The sequence below is a fragment of the Anopheles arabiensis genome, chromosome 3 (assembly GCF_016920715.1).
Source record: "Anopheles arabiensis isolate DONGOLA chromosome 3, AaraD3, whole genome shotgun sequence".
In the NCBI taxonomy this organism is placed as follows: Eukaryota; Metazoa; Arthropoda; class Insecta; order Diptera; family Culicidae; genus Anopheles; species Anopheles arabiensis.
This window is the reverse complement of record NC_053518.1, coordinates 23,171,472-23,188,883: the sequence shown is the minus strand read 5'-3', so window position 1 is coordinate 23,188,883 and position 17,412 is coordinate 23,171,472. Positions and strand designations below refer to the sequence as shown.

General features: G+C 43.1%; 1 protein-coding gene across 2 annotated transcripts in view; it reads left to right on the top strand.

The window, feature by feature from the left end:
* Positions 1–424: 424 nt before the first annotated feature.
* Positions 425–17,412, top strand: part of LOC120903311 — a 34,475-nt gene continuing 17,487 nt past the window's right edge. For both annotated transcript variants that reach the window (XR_005739577.1, XM_040312653.1), the window contains exons 1-2: positions 425–510; positions 16,105–16,153. The gene's annotated coding sequence lies outside the window, so the exon portion shown is untranslated. The remainder of the gene's footprint in view (positions 511–16,104; positions 16,154–17,412) is intronic.

Here is a 17,412-nt window from a genome sequence, read left to right as displayed (position 1 = left end):
ATTCAAGAATTATTTTTTTTGCGGTAGTATTTGGCGAAAAGATCACTATTTAAATTTTTGTGGATTTTTTAAAATAAAATGTCAAAATTCAGGTGTTTAGTATGCTACAAATCGCACTGTTATAGCTGCTCTCGGGGTGCTACAATTATAACTGCTAAAACTAGGGGTGAAAAAATTACCAAGGCTCGCAAGCTCTTTAATGCGAGGGCTCTGGGGCAGTGAACTTGTATGGCGTACGAGCCCTCGCGCGCCCTCGCAAATCGCTGTCAATTGCATGGCGGGTATGCGCAATCCGAGATTGCGCATTGTTTATCGATATGGTAATATTTGAACTCGTTTCTATAGAGACCTTGTTTCAGCCTATCCATTCTCAATAATGGCGCCCGGCAAACGTGTTAATAATTCATCTTTTAAATACATACATCTTGTGATCAGACGATCATACATGTTCATTTTGCAACATGTGTTCTCAAGTGCCGCGTGCGTTTTGTGCTGTGACCACTAATCCGGGTAAGTTTTGCATCTTTTTTCTAGAATAAATTAATGATCTCTGGAAAGATGTTTACTTTATAAAATATGAAAACTATTTAAATATCTTTTAAATTAATTAAGTTTTTATACCCTTCACATGTACGAACGCCTATCTGGGCAGACCATACATTTTGTTAGGAAGAATGATGTTTCTCGTGGTTAAAAGCGTATATTTTTTGAACTACTTTTTACATTTGAATGAAAACTGTCTTATAGGTTCATTGTAATGGTTTATTACATATCGTAGTAAAATTAGAATTTTAAAAATCATGTCAATGTTTTTTTCACTCTAAAAAGAGCTGTAACTCCAACACACAACCGGCTTTGCCGCATGTTTTGAGTGGATGCTTATGTCTTTTTCTTATCTTTCAAACGTTGTATTGAAGTTATATTTGATTGCTTGTTGTGTAACAATAGATTGAAAATAACTCTGAAATCATCTTGATTAAAATGGTGTCAACCACTACAAGCAAACGAAATAGAATTCGCTGGCCGAAACATACACATTCTAACTTTAGTTATAGTGTTACTGCCGACTAGTGATGGGCGTTTCGAGCGCACCAATGGCTCCGAAGCCCGTTCCGCAACCACGGCTCCGGAGCCGGCTTCGCACCAACAGCTCCGGAGCCGGCCACGAATCAATGGCTCCGGACCAACGGCTTAAAACTCATGTTCCAATAGAGCCAGCATTGTATGATAGCGTAACAAACGAATTTATCTTCTCTCAAGTGTAGAAGCTAACACCGGATGTGATTTTGTGATTGCTGAACAATGTTCAAAACTTATTGATTTTTATTTTTTTTTGATAAATTCATTTTAAAGGCCGGGGGACACTATCCGTACTCGCTAGTGTAATTTCGATTTTCGCTAGCGCATCTGACGGCGGCTGATCGAAGCATTTTACCAAACAATTTGGAGTTGCTTAAGAAATTATGTTATTTTTCCATATTTTTTTATTAATTCGGACGAAAAAAGTTTTGCAAAAAAAGGAGATGCACATGCCCTGCACGCATTGCATCCATTTTTCATGATAAAAAAATATGGAAAAACTACTTAATTTTGAGAACCAGCACGACCATTCCCTCGATGACCAAAAAAAGCTTGCACCAGCCGCCGCCAGATGCGCTAGTGAAAATCAAAGTTACATTTGCGAGTACGGACAATGTCCCCCGGCCTTAACATTATTTACTCAGCTATTAACGGATCTTTCCGATTGAAACTTTATTGAAAAGGATATTTTTGTGCAATCTGTTAAAACCGGCTCCGGAGCCGTGGGTGCGGAAACGTTGGTGTGGAGCCGGCCCCGGAGCCGCTAGAGCGGTGTCAGCTTTGGAGCAGTGGGTGCAGAGTCGGCTCCAAAATTGTCTGATGCCGGTTGGATCCGGTTTAAAAAAACATAAGCACGTCTTATAGATCGTCAACATACATTTTTATACAACAAAGCAAAACAACAGAAAAAAAAATAAAACCTTTGAAAGAAACGTAAGTAAAACTTGGAAAAAGACATAAGCATCACCTCAAAACTCAAGACATAATCAACGCCTGACCGGTTGGGGTGTTGGAGTTACAACATATTTTTGACTGAAAAAAATCTTGATATGATTTTTAAAATTCTAATTTTATCACGAGTGTTAAAAAACATTATTATGAACCTATAAGACAGTTTTCATTAAAATCTAACAAGTAATTCAAAATATATACGTTTTTAGCCACGAAAAACATCATTTTTCCATTAAGAATGTATGGCCTACCCGGGTAGACGGTAGAAGGCGGGTAGGCGGATTAAGAACATGATCTTCGTTTGTTAGCGCTTCGTGATCTTCAATTATGCTATATAAGTCATGTCATCATTACCATATCAGCTCGTTTTCCTATTGAACTCTGAACAATCTTCTTCAGTAAGGGACTTGATTATTTATTTGATCAATACTTGTATAACCTTCGTCTTTTTGATTGTAAATACGATGTCATACTGTTGTTTAGTATCATTATTATTGCGTGCATATGGAGAATGGACCACTTTCTTTCATTTTTTGGAGACTGCTAATCTACTTGAGCGCAAAAAATTTCTCTTCTGATTGCGTTGTACTAAAATATTTTTCCTAGTCGGCTTCTTATTTTGGATATTGGTAGTGATGGGTCAAGTAGCACTTTTTACTGTGTGGTGCGGTGCTACCACACACCATTAAGTGTGCGGTGTTTTGGTGGTACCACTTTTGTGCAATAGCGCAATTTTGTGCAACCGCACAATTTTGTGCAACCGCACAATTTTGTGCAACCGCACGATTTTGTGCAACAGCACAATTTTGTGGTACCGCACAGTTTTGTGGCACCGCACAGTTTTGTGGTACCACACAGATTTGTGCTATTTTGTGCTATAGCACAATTTTGTGCGCGCACTATTATAAGCTAGAGCTACAGTTTGTTTTGTTACGACAAGTTTTGCAAAAACAAAACATTTTCAAACACGTTTCTTTCATTCAAGCAATATACTGTTAATACAACAACCACAAGAAACCGTGCCGAATCCGATCGTTGTGCTATTGAAGGCGAAAATTGTGTTATTAAATTGGACAGAGTAGCTTATACCATCGTACGTGTGAGCAAGTGGTAGACAGCGGTGTCTATTCAAAACGACTATTGTTATAAACAAGTGGACAGTTGTTTATTGGACTGGTAAACCCTATAATGCTCAGGTTGAAGAACGAATCCTCTGGCCATCCGCCCGCTCAATTTAGCCATATAACCCATCTTCCCAAGGTGTTGGGTTTCCCCGTGTACCCAAGCTCATATTATTGGAGAGATATGTTACCGTGCTGTCCTTAGACGGCACCAGAAATAGAGGAGAGCGATCTCCTTCTCTTTGCTGCCGTGCGAAGTACTGCCCGAATGCTATCGGTTACATCGGAAGTTGTCGGTTCCCAGAAAACACCCAACGGTCACCAGCACTCAGAGATCCGCTGAGTTAGAAGCTGACTTGGAAGCTGAGTTGGTGAAATAATTCGGCACCCGAAGTAATCCGAAGCCGAAGCGAATCCGAGCGAAGGTCTTCACGAACCTTCGTTTTTTCCTCAGTGCTTTGCGTCGAGTCTTAATGACAAGGGCAACTGTTTTATTCCACCAGGAAACGTACTTTCTGCTAACTATACCCTTTATAAGAGGGATCCTAGTAAAGGCTGCGTTTGTTATTGTCGCTGTAAATCGGGTAAGGGAAGGGGGATCATCTAAGGGTAATGTGAATTGTCATATTTTGTATTTTACCCAGTCAGCCTCCTCATGTTGTCACCTGGGACGTTTTCGAATGCTGTGGGTTATTTGATGGCCATGGACAAAAGTGGGTGGTGATCACTGCCATGAGTAAACAGAAAAAATAGAAGCTATAGAAGAGGAGAGAGCACAAAAATCCATAATAGTACCTTGCCCCCAGTTTAGGTTCGGTTAATAAACTAAACTTCTTTGATGTTGTTAATTTGACTGACTTGGACCGTTGAGCTTTGGACCTAGGTTATGTAATGCGTTCAAGACCATCGAACCAAATCGACTGATCCCTAATAATTGATATTCAACGATTCAACAAGTGCAGAGTTCCAGAATGATGCTTAGCGCCTTTTGCTTGCTTTTATCTCTCTCTTTAGTCCTGACCTGGAATTCAATCTGAGGGATTCTTTCATTGCTGGAGATGTCCAGTTCGTTGTAGTTTTCTTCGCGCCTTAGTGCATACATCCCGAAGCTTCGCAATCGTAGCGTTTTACCAGTAGACTGGACGCCATTGTAATGTCACATGGCTTAGACAGTTCAGCTACAAACTCTGGCTCTATTTACCAGCCTCAGATGCTCGTAACAAGTAGTACTATTAGTATAGTATTAGTACAGGTAGTAACTACCATGTGGTTGCTGAGGGTAAACACTTTACACACTCACCAGTTTAGATTCCAGGCTAGGACTGGACTGCAGAACGTGATATCTTTAGCGCGTTCTTTCGATTTCGCTTTGGCGTAATTATTGAAGCACGGTTTGTTCTGAATACCAGACTAGAATGAGAGCGATCTCTCCGTTTATTTTATCGTAAGTCCTAGATGATCGTTATCATCGCTTCGCTTCGTTAGATGTTCGGTATCCTTCGGTTTTCTTCGTGTTAGCTTAGCGTTAGTGTTAGTGTGATAGCACGGACTACCACTGGAAGCGTTAGCGCGGGACAGTGCTGTACAAGAAAAGACTATGCTGCCACAGTACTCCCCTCCTAGACTAGATTTCCCTTTTCTAGTATCTCGAAGGGATTATAACTCGTCGACCGGAACGAGTGACTCTAGTCGAAGAAAGCTTATCAGAAGTTGTGGCTGCAGGTTCCCTGTTACTTGCGTTTTCCTGATCTCCTATCACATATGCTGGCTTCAAGCGATCGACCGAAACGTTTACTTGGCGACCACGCATGTTCAACTTGAAGAACTTTTCGGCTCGCTTTACCACCTTAAATGGTCCTTCGTACGGTGGTGATAGCGAGGGTCGAACCGAATCATTGCGTACAAAGACGTTCTCGCACGTTTGTAAGTCCTGATTAACGAAAACACTGCGATTTCCATGCCTGGCAGTCTCTTGGGGACGGATTTTTCGCATAGCTCTTCGAAGCTTGTCGACAAATTCGGCTTCGTTCGGGTTTTCGGTGTCGTTTACGAAAAACTCAGACGGTATTCGGAGAGTTGTGCCATATACCATCTCAGCAGGTGATGACTTAAGGTCTTCCTTATAGGCTGAACGCAGCCCGAGTAAAATCATAGGCAAATGCTCGCTCCAGTGCTCGGGGTCATGGCACAGAATAGATGCCTTAAGGGTCCTATGCCACCGTTCGATAATCCCATTTGACTGTGGGTGGTATGCAGTCGTGCGCAGGTGGCTGGATCCGAGCAAGCGAGTCAGTTCCCCGAAAAGCGTTGATTCGAATTGGCGTCCTTGGTCAGACGTAATGAAAGATGGGACACCAAACCGGGCTATCCATCCACAAACTAAAGCTTCGGCAACTGTTACTGTTTGTTAACTGTCATATCAGGAATTGGAAACGCTTCAGGCCAACGCGTGAACCTGTCGATGACCGTTAAACAATAACGGTTGCCCTTACTTGGAGGGAAGGGCCCCACGATGTCGATGTTTACATGTGCAAATCGGCTGTCCGGAGCCGAATATCGGGATATAGGTGATTGTGTGTGTCGCGTCACCTTCGAACGTTGGCATGGCAAGCAGCTCCTAGCGAAAACAATACTATCCTTGCGGATGCCTGGCCAAACAAATCGCTCCGTCATTAATTTGGCCGTTGTACGGGTGCCAGGATGAGATAATTGGTGCGTTGCCTGCAACGCAGCGTTCCGAAAGCGTTCCGTTATGAAAGGGCGAATGCGATTCCCAGTGCAGTCACATAAAAGTTGTTTGGTGCTGCCTGGAATGGTAAAATACTTTAGAGTTAGCGAACTTTCGATTTTACCTTGTGCGATGTTCTGGAGCTGCTGATCGTCTTTTTGGTCTTCCGCAAGTGCTTCATAATCCAGTGATGGCGCTGGATGTATAGCATTAATGCGAGTGAGCAAGTCAGCCACGATGTTATCCTTTCCTACAATGTGACGGATGTCCGTTGTGATCTGTCCAATCACATCCAATTGGCGAGCTTGACGGTCTGAGGCTTTGTCAAGTTTCTGCTGGAAGGCAAAGGTGATGGGTTTGTGGTCGGTATAGATGTGGCAGCTACGTCCTTCGAGCATGTATTTAAAATGCCGCACCGCTAGGTAGATTGCAGTGAGTTCGCGATCGTAGGTGCTGTATCGCAGCTGGGCCTTGTCGAATTTTTTTGAGAAAAACCCGAGTGGTTGAGGGTGTCCATCAACGATTTGATGTAGGACCGCCCCTGCGGCAGTATCAGATGCGTCGACCCAAAGGGAAAGTTCTGCAATTTTAGCGGGATGCGATAAAAGCGTTGCTTCTGCGAGTTGATGTTTGCAGCGTTCGAAACTCGCGATGGTTGCGTCATTCCATGTCAGCGGGGAGCGATCGTTGCGTTTGTTGCCAGGAATCATGGCAAGGAGTGGAATCTGGTGCTCGATCGCGTTTGGCAAAAACCTACGGTAAAAATTGAGCATTGCCAAAAAACTTTTTAATTCCTTCACCGTAGCAGGAACCTTGAACTCCACGATAGCTCGAACGCGGTCAGGTAAGGGACGGATACCGTCGGCAGAGACGGAATGACCCAGAAAATCCATCTTGTCTCGGCCGAATTCGCACTTAGCAATGTTTATCGCCAAGTTATATTGTTTGAGCCTTTCAAACAATTGTCACAGATGATCACGATGTTCTTCGGGTGATGATGATGCGATGAATAGGTCGTCGATGTAAGGAAATACAAATTCCAGTCCTCTGACCACTTCGTGGATCATCCGTTGAAACGTTTGCGCTGCGTTTCGCAATCCGAAGGTCATAAACACGAACTCGAACAGTCCGAACGGTGTCGTGATGGCCGTTTTAGCGATGTCCTCGTGATGGATTGGTACCTGATGGAAGGCTTTTTGCAAGTCAATTTTAGAGAAAATAATTTTACCTTGCAATATAGTCGAAAAGTCCTGCAGGTACGGTATGGGATAGCGATCCGGGATGGTTTGTGCGTTGAGCGCCCGATAGTCCCCACATGGCCGCCAAGAACCGTCTGCTTTCTTCACCATATGGAGCGGGCTCGCCCAACTGCTGCTGGATGGTCGGCATATACCAAGCTTCAGTAGATGTTCAAATTCGGCCCTCGCTGCTTGAAGTTTGTCGGGCGAGAGACGTCGTGGGCGTGCGTAAACAGGTTGCCCTGTTGTTTCGATTCGATGGTAAATCGAAGCATCGCTAATCGTACCCGGTGGCGCTAGACGAGTGATGTTAGGAAACTCGGCTAATAGGTCAGCGTAAGGCGACACTGAACTGAAGGTCTTAACCGAACACTGCTCACTCTTCGCTAGCAAGCCAACCGACTCAAGATGAGTGGTATTATCGATGAGGCGCTTCCGTTTCATATCCACCAGCAGATCAAAATTGCCTAAAAAATCCGCGCCAATTATCCCCGAAGTGACGTCAGCTATCAGGAACGACCACAGGAACTCGCGACGAAGACCGAGGTTGATCTTCAACAACACTTCACCGTATACATTAATCGGCGATCCGTTCGCGGCGAACAGTTTAATCGGTGATGGTTTTACTCTGGCTGTTAGCATATCTTTCGGAACCACAGACACATCGGCGCCGGTGTCGATTAAAAATTGCGTTGACGTCGTTTTATCAGCAATTCGTAGACGAAAGATTGCGGCTGTAGTGGTGAGTTCGCCAATCTCCACCGCAGCATCAGCAGAGCGACACTATTGTGCCGATGGTGCACTTTGAACGGTGCAGGGTTTTCGGCATTTCCGTGCATCACTACCGAATTTGCGATGGTACCAGCACGGGCCGGTCGAAAAATCGCTTCCGCGACTTAAACTGCGATTACGTGCTGAGCCGGTGCGGGAATTCGATCGTCCTCGGTACCTTCGGTTAGGCAGCACGTTTTCAAGGCGCCTTGACAATTCGGCAATCTCTTTCCGTAGGTCGGATATGGGGTCGTTGGCCGTATATGCGGTCGTTGACATTGTGGCATCAGCCACGTGGCCAGGCGCCATCGCTGCGTTGCTACGTTCGACGGCGTTAATGCTTCTCAGGCTCATTGAATCCACAATGGCGTCAGCGATGGTGGTTTTGTCCGCGGCGTCACCGCGAGAAGCGATCACTGCAGCTTGGGCATGTGGTGGCAGCCTTGATGCCCACAAATCGATAAGAACCGGTTCACTAAGGGAATTGCCAGCAACGCGCTTCATTTCGTTGAGAAGCTGGCTCGGCTTTTTATCACCAAGCGGCATATCGGACAATACACGCTGCAGGCGCCGCTGCTGACTGTCGGCAAAATATCCGATCAGTTTTGCCTTAATGTACGCGTACTTTTCTACTGCCGGTGTACCGTCAATAATTGACCTCAACTCGGTCAATTTGTTCGGGGGCACTTGCGCCATCACTATATTATATTTTCGCGTATCGTGTAATGCGCTGATACCCGAAGCAGCGAACCAAAATTCTAAAGACAAAAAATACGTCTCGATATTCGTATCCACCATATTTGGTGGGTTCAGTCGCGGCGCATGGATTGCTTCTACGGCAGCGGGTTGAGGAGCATGGCTGGACACACTAGGGATAGGCGCACTAGGGTTGGGCACTGCTGTACTAGGCCCACTGGGGGTCGGCACCAAAGAACCAGCCCGAAAATGGCCAGGTAAAATGGGATTAGGCGCAACCTTATCCTCTTCCATTACTGCGATGTACACCAAAATTCGTAAAAAAAGAAACTGAACTGAACGATCACGTCGGGGTCACCACTTTAGCGCGTTCTTTCGATTTCGCTTTGGCGTAATTATTGAAGCACGGTTTGTTCTGAATACCAGACTAGAATGAGAGCGATCTCTCCGTTTATTTTATCGTAAGTCCTAGATGATCGTTATCATCGCTTTGCTTCGTTAGATGTTCGGTATCCTTCGGTTTTCTTCGTGTTAGCTTAGCGTTAGTGTTAGTGTGATAGCACGGACTACCACTGGAAGCGTTAGCGCGGGACAGTGCTGTACAAGAATAGGCTATGCTGCCACATATCTATGATCGAGGAACCGACATTTCCCAACACTACGTTCAATCGGGCTAAATTCTCAAGCACTGCATCGCCTCTTTTGTTCGTCCTCTTGCTTCCCCATTGAACTGTGCCCATCCGTTGAGGGAGAAAGAAATTTACTTGGCCGTTTCGAGATCTCCGGGAAAATTTGTATAAGCCGTTTCGCGCCTCGGGGTCACGGTTCAATATTACTTCATGCGAGGGGCGGTGCTGTGGCACCCGGACCTTTTTCAAGAGGTTCACGATAATCACTACACAATTAGCACATACACGTTAGGCCCCTCACGGTTTATCACGAAGGGCACACATCTGGCATTCGCAGGAACGAGAAAACGCACTTAGGCAAGACCAAGCCGCTGATTGATCTACCCTCGATTGGTTTATTAGCTTTTGCACCATTGCCCGCATGGTCTCAAATTCAGCACTATATGTTTCGGGGATCTCGGAACATAAAGCAGGACGTGTTCAGCTGTCTCTTCTGCAACCGTACATAGAGGCATCTGGGACAGGAGGCATGGTGGAAATGATGCAGATAGATCCTGAAGCACCCATGCACAGGAATTCGACCAGGTTGGAAATTTCAGCCTACGAGCTTCAAACGGAAAGGGCCAAAATGTCTGCTTTTTAATGTGTTTCTGACTGTTTATCAGTATAAACTCTGTTTTCACATGTGCTATTTTGAGGTGTACGTCTTGCATCCACCTGTCATTTTTTCTACCGTTTCCGTGGCTATTAGGTGGTCGTGGACTGGAAACAGTTGCTGTATTATACCCAGAAGCTTTAAAGGACATTGTTCGACAAGCTTGCGGTAGGGCTTCGTTTTGTGCATTATTTCCTTGAATGCAGGACTCCGGGATCGTGGGCGATTTCTGTGCACATATCTAGGAAGCAGCGATTCTTGCTATTCTTAATTTCCCTCTTGAGATCAGATCTGGCTTTCACATATGTTTTCTACGTGCAGCACAGCATGCATCTCTGGTGCTCTTTATAGACTGGTTCCACTAATCTACCGAACGACGGATTTGGTTTGAATGTTTTTTTCCGTGGAATTGAGGCATCGGATGCCCTGGCCAGACCTATTTTCCAGGTCAGATGCACTTCCAACATCTGCAAAATCACCAAATGTAAGCGCTGCTTCAAACAGTGCTTTGTTGAAACAATGAGTTCTCCACCCTCACGTAGTATTATGTGATGCTAAAGCTTTGTCATAAATTTTTCCTACAGTATAGCGAGCCATACCGTGGTCACTGAGAATGTAAGCTTCGCTGACTCGTGAGTTCAGGTTGTGAGTTAGTATTGCGCTACAAATGGTGATATCTATAATAGATGACCTGCCGTGTCTATTGTACAGTATCGGAAATTAAGATAGAACCCTGGTGTTTTCAACGCACCGTGCACTTGTTTTGCCACGTTACTTGTGTTTGTGTGTGTGTGTGTGTTTGTGTGTGTGTGTGTGTGTGTGTGTTTGTGTGTGTGTGTGTGTGTGTGTGTGTGTGTGTGTGTGTGTGTGTGTGTGTGTGTGTGTGTGTGTGTGTGTGTGTGTGTGTGTGTGTGTGTGTGTGTGTGTGTGTGTGTGTGTGTGTATATATATATATATATATATATGTGTGTGTGTGTGTGTGTGTGTGTGTGTGTGTGTGTGTGTGTGTGTGTGTGTGTGTGTGTGTGTGTGTGTGTGTGTGTGTGTGTGTGTGTGTGTGTGTGTGTGTGTGTGTGTGTGTGTGTGTGTGTGTGTGTGTGTGTGTGTGTTTGAATGGTGTGTGTGTTTGTTTCACAAGTATGTCGTTTCGGATAGATTTGTAAGTAGTTTTTTTGTGTTTTGGGTTAGGTTTTTGATGTAATAAGCAGGACCACCGCCCTCGCGATCAGTTTGTTTTCGATATAATAACAATTTTACGGTCTTCTTTCGCCGTGGTCTTCTGAGGACGTCCGGTTGACTTGCGCGTTTCGGTTGTCCAAGCGCGTTTCGGTTGTCTAAACTCGTTTCGGTTGTCCGAAGCGCGTTTGCCACAAAAGTGCGCGATCGTTCCATTACGAACTCGATCCTTTTGCGCTTAATGCCAGCAACCGCAATTCGCTTAATGATATGGCGCTGATAATCGGTACAATGTTTACCTCGACCCATTGTTACTAACATTGCTTGCTTGGACCGTCAAGAACGGGCTGGTTAAAAACTTGGACGCGGCTGATCCCGTGCTCTGCCTGCGTTCTACTTTTATACGCGATGAATTAGGGGAAAGCGGGGCAAAATGGGCATGTTAAGCAGTTTACTGAATATTTCTTTGAATATTCCACAAAACACAATTTTTCTTTCATTAATGTATGCCTCAACCATTTATCTATGGATTAAAATTGCCACATAGAATAAAAACAACTTAAAAACATGAAAATAATGTAAAATAAAAGTTGATGTTTTACGAGAAGCTATTTTGACACGCGGGGTAAAATGGGCATAGCCCTGGGGCAAAATGGGCATATGTAAACAAACTGTGAAACGTCAAAACACTGGGGTAATTTGGGCCACAACAACTGCGCTTAGGTAATGGTCTATGCTTTTGCGCACGTTTCGTGAAATGTATTTTTCGTTCTATCTTTTGATTTGCTGGTCAGAAAAGCCCTTAAAATTCTTCCAAAAATATGTTATCAAGATTAAAACAGTTTTTAAACGTTTAAATCTACAAAATCGAATATTTTGAAGCTGTGTCTGTTATCATTCTGAGACGACAAATACAACACCATAGCCTCACCAAAAGCATTGGTATGTCAAAAGCATCTGGCCATTTTGCCCCAAGCGTATCTGCCCATTTTGCCCCACGTGAAGCATTTTTGTATTTTTTGTTATATTTTAAAAAATACGCATTCAATCGCCTTGCTTTCTTCAGACAAATTGTAAAGAAATATCATATCTTTAAAAATATATCATGAAAAACGTCAACGCATCCCTGTGACACTAGTTTAAGCTTATTTTCGAAGTGGCAAAAATTACATCAATATGCTGCTAAACCTTATTTTGCATTTTTCTTAGTTATTTGTTATGTAAGGGTTATGAAAACTACATGGTGTTTATAGAACACTCTAATGAATACATTTTGAGCATTGGAAAGTATCTTTGTAGTCAAAAAATGCTTAAAAAGAGGGTGCCCATTTTGCCCCACATGCCCATTTTGCCCCGCTTTCCCCTACATCGTTGTCGAGCAGTGAAAACATCGCATGGATAAAAACTATCAACGAGTACGCGAGTAAGCGTCTTCCCTTCAAAATCGAGAACAGAATACTGCCGCGCTCATGAAACAAAACGCCCATTGAAAAGAACAACTGCGCACCAGCTCAATGCACGCACCAAGTTTTCCATGCGCACACAACGTTCAACGCAGAGATGCACGAAGGCCTGAACGCACGCTGTTTCACATGATAACACACATTATCAGAATACTTTCAACGCAATATGACATAATGGCAAGCTACGTTTTTCAGACACAAACCCGCGCACTTGCAAATACACATTAAAAAACACACTCTCTTTCTACACACACACACACACACACACACACACACACACACACACACACACACACACACACACACACACACACACACACACACACACACACACACACACACACACACACACACACACACACACACACACACACACACACACACACACACACACACACACACACACACACACACACACACACACACACACACACACACACACACACACACACACACACACACACACACACACACACACACACACACACACACACACACACACACACACACACACACACACACACACACACACACACACACACACACACACACACACACACACACACACACACACACACACACACACACACACACACACACACACACACACACACACACACACACACACACACACACACACACACACACACACACACACACACACACACACACACACACACACACACACACACACACACACACACACACACACACACACACACACACACACACACACACACACACACACACACACACACACACACACACACACACACACACACACACACACACACACACACACACACACACACACACACACACACACACACACACACACACACACACACACACACACACACACACACACACACACACTCACACACACACACACACACACACACACTCACACACACTCACACACACTCACACACACTCACACACACACACACACACTCACACACACACACACACACACACACACACACACACACACACACACACACACACACACACACACACACTCACACACACACACACACACACACACACACCTCACACACACACACACACACTCACACACACACACACACACACACACACACACACACACACACACACACACACACACACACACACACACACACACACACACACACACACACACACACACACACACACACACACACACACACACACACACACACACACACACTCACACACACACACACACACACACACACACACACACACACACACACACACACACACACACACACACACTCACACACTCACACACTCACACACTCACACACACACACACTCACACACTCACACACTCACACACTCACACACTCACACACTCACACACTCACACACTCACACACTCACACACTCACACACTCACACACACACACACACACACACACACACACACACACACACACACACACACACACACACACACACACACACACACACACACACACACACACACACACACTCACACACACACACACACTCACACACACTCACACACTCACACACACTCACACACTCACACACACTCACACACTCACACACACACACACTCACACACACTCACACACACTCACACACACTCACACACACTCACACACTCACACACTCACACACACACACACACACACACACACACACACACACACACACACACACACACACACACACACACACACACACACACACACACACACACACACACACACACACACACACACGCAAACACACACACACACACGCAAACACATACACACACACACACACACACACACACACACTCACACACACACACACACACACACACACACACATACACGCAAACACATACACACACACACACAAACACAAGTAACGTGGTAAAACAAGGGCTCGGTGCGTTCAAAAAACCAGGGTCCTATCTTAATGTCCGATACTGTACTATAGGGGAAGGTAGGTAAAGACGGACACTGCGGGTAAGATGGACACTTCTCATAAATGCATGAAAAAGGTAATTTTCGAGTAATTCAACAATGTAGAATCCAAACTGAAGGTAAAACAACACATTTGAGAACATTTTTGGCATAATATATATAAAATTGGTTAAATCCACGAACAAAATAAATTTTCAATCATGTGCACCCTTGTGGATCTAATTTGACTACTGCCGATCTTAAGCTCTACAACTTGTATTGTTTATATTTCCGGAAGTTTTGTTTCATGAATGGGTTGTCGTGATCATTAGTGAAAAAACTGGCGAAAGAACGAGGATAAAAGCAATACAAAATATTGTTTTCTGGTGGTTTAAACGTTCTGACATCAAAGCGGGAAAGACGGACACCTTGTTGTAGGGAAAGATGGACACCGAATTTATTAATTGTTTTACTTCTTATATCAATTGGTGATGAATATATTTCTTCAAATACCTTAAAAAAGGGTAATCCGATGCTATAAATCAATCAGTAACTAGAGAAAGTATTGAAATAAGCGAGAAATAAAACATCGGTCAAAATAGTAGCCATTCGTTATGATATTACTCGCTCGACGCTGATGAGGCGCTTCACGAAATCCAATATCTTCTCACGACTTGGACAAATTTAAGCAATAAAAAGATGAGGCATTTATACGACATTGTTCAGGAATAGATGAGAAATTCTATTGAATTACAAAAATCAAATGTTGAATTTTGACATGGTGGAAAATGGATTAAACTGTTAACAAGTCCTCATGAATACTGGGGTCGTGGACTTTTTGCGGAGTAATTTCCTAAAAGGAAGTTCTAGACTGTTGTTCTGTAAACTAGAGCAACGTCAGCTGTAAGTGCGCGATATGTCAATAATGCTTTAGATGCTGCATTCTACGATATATTACAAGCGCCGTTTACAATTCCTAAATTCATGGCTGAATGAATCGCCATTGCAATAGACCAAGAATTGGTTTATAAACGTACCAGGACGTGGAAAGCGATAGAATTTGTTAAAATATTGTAAAACTCTTCACTTTCTAACCTTTTCTACAGGTGTCCATCTTACCCTTCATGGTGTCCATCTTTCCCATATCAGGTGTCCGTCTTACCCGAACATTTCAAAACTGCACGAAAAAAACATGTTTTTCTTTCATGAAAAAAACGCAAAAATTGATGGAAACTTAAAAGTTTTAACTCATTTTCTGATAATACATGAGTGTAAGATAATGTATGCACATTTTCATGGTCGTTGCACTTATATATCCCTAGATTTTTACCATTTCCCTTAACGTGTCCGTCTTTACCTACCTTCCCCTACATTTTATTTTGAAAAAAAAATGAATTTTAACATTTTACTTTGAAAAAATCTTCAAAAATTGAAAGACTGATCTTTTTGATAAATAACACTGCAGTAAAAATAATTAATGAAGAAAAACCAAAGATTATTGAAAATACTATTCGATTTCGAGCAGATGATACTCCTCACAACCCTCGCAATGTTTGACGGGAGGCTTCTGCTTTGGGTCGCCTAGGAATTGGCTTAGAGGGAGGTTGGGTGTATTTGTGTGTGTGTGTGTGTGTGCTAAAAATTATTCATCATTTCGTTCTATTACAGATGAACGTTCGCCAACAAAACCCAAAACCCGCCAGCTCACGCATCAATTGTAAGTATTATTATATAGCCCCAACTATCCGGGGTTTTCAATCATATAATGGAATAAGTCAACAGTTTAGGGTATTGTTGCAAACCGATAGTGATACCATATACCGTATACACCGTAACCGATGATGAGCATAGTTGATCCTCCTACAAACATAGAGCGGGATATTTTTAACATGGTGTGCGTAAAAACCTACCCTACAATCAAAGAGAGAGAGAAAGAGAGAGAGAGCGATTTACAGGCGCGGGGAACGTACCCAAGTGACATTTGCTCTGCTCGATACGCCTGAAATTGTGGATTTGTGTGTGATCAAATGTGTTGAAAGCGCTAAGATTTGGCGTGTTCGTAAATTAGCCTTTCTTCTATCGATGGACTATTTGTAGCGTTGATTTTTCATGAAAAATAAAATCGAATTTTGTGTGACGTTATTTTATAAAAAATCGATACTATATATGTATAAAATGGCTACATGATCAACTATAACAATAGGAAACATCATTTCCGAGCGAATCCAAAAGAAAACAACGAAAAAGCCGCATCACAGTTGATTTAAGAGGCCTTTTTCTAAATTCCCTTAAACTAGTGCAGTTTAAGGGAAGTTTAAGGCTTCCAGTTTAAGGGGATTTGCTCGAATTCCCGATTATTCGTGCTCGAAAATGTCAATTGGGTAGAAACAACCCAACTGACATTTGCTCGAAATTGTTTTCCCATATCTGCTCGATTAGTACTCGATACGCTTAAAATTGTGAATTTGTGTGTGATCAAGTGTGTTGCAAGCGCCAAGACTTGATGTGTTGGTAAATTAGACGTTTCTTTATCAATGGACAATGCCGTCAAGCTCATTTTTCTTCATAGCTATGGTTTTTTGATGAAAATCAAAAATAATTTTGTGTGACGTTATTCTATAAAAAATGGGTATTTTTAAAATATAAAATGGGTACATGACCAACTATAACGATATTTCCGGAAGAAAGTAACGCATCACAGTTGATTTTAAAGGACTTTTTCTAAATTCCCTTAAACTAGTTCAGTTTAAGGGAATTCAGAAAAAGCCCTTTAAAATCAACTGTGATGCTGCTTTTTCGTTACTTTCTTCTAGATTCGCTCGGAAATGATGTTTTCTATTGTTACAGTTAGTCATGTTTCCATTTTATACTTAAATAATATTAATTTTTATAGATTAGCGTCACACAAAATTAGCTTTTGTTTTTCATCAAAAACCCAGAGATATTAGTGAAAAATGAGCTCGACGGCATCGTCCA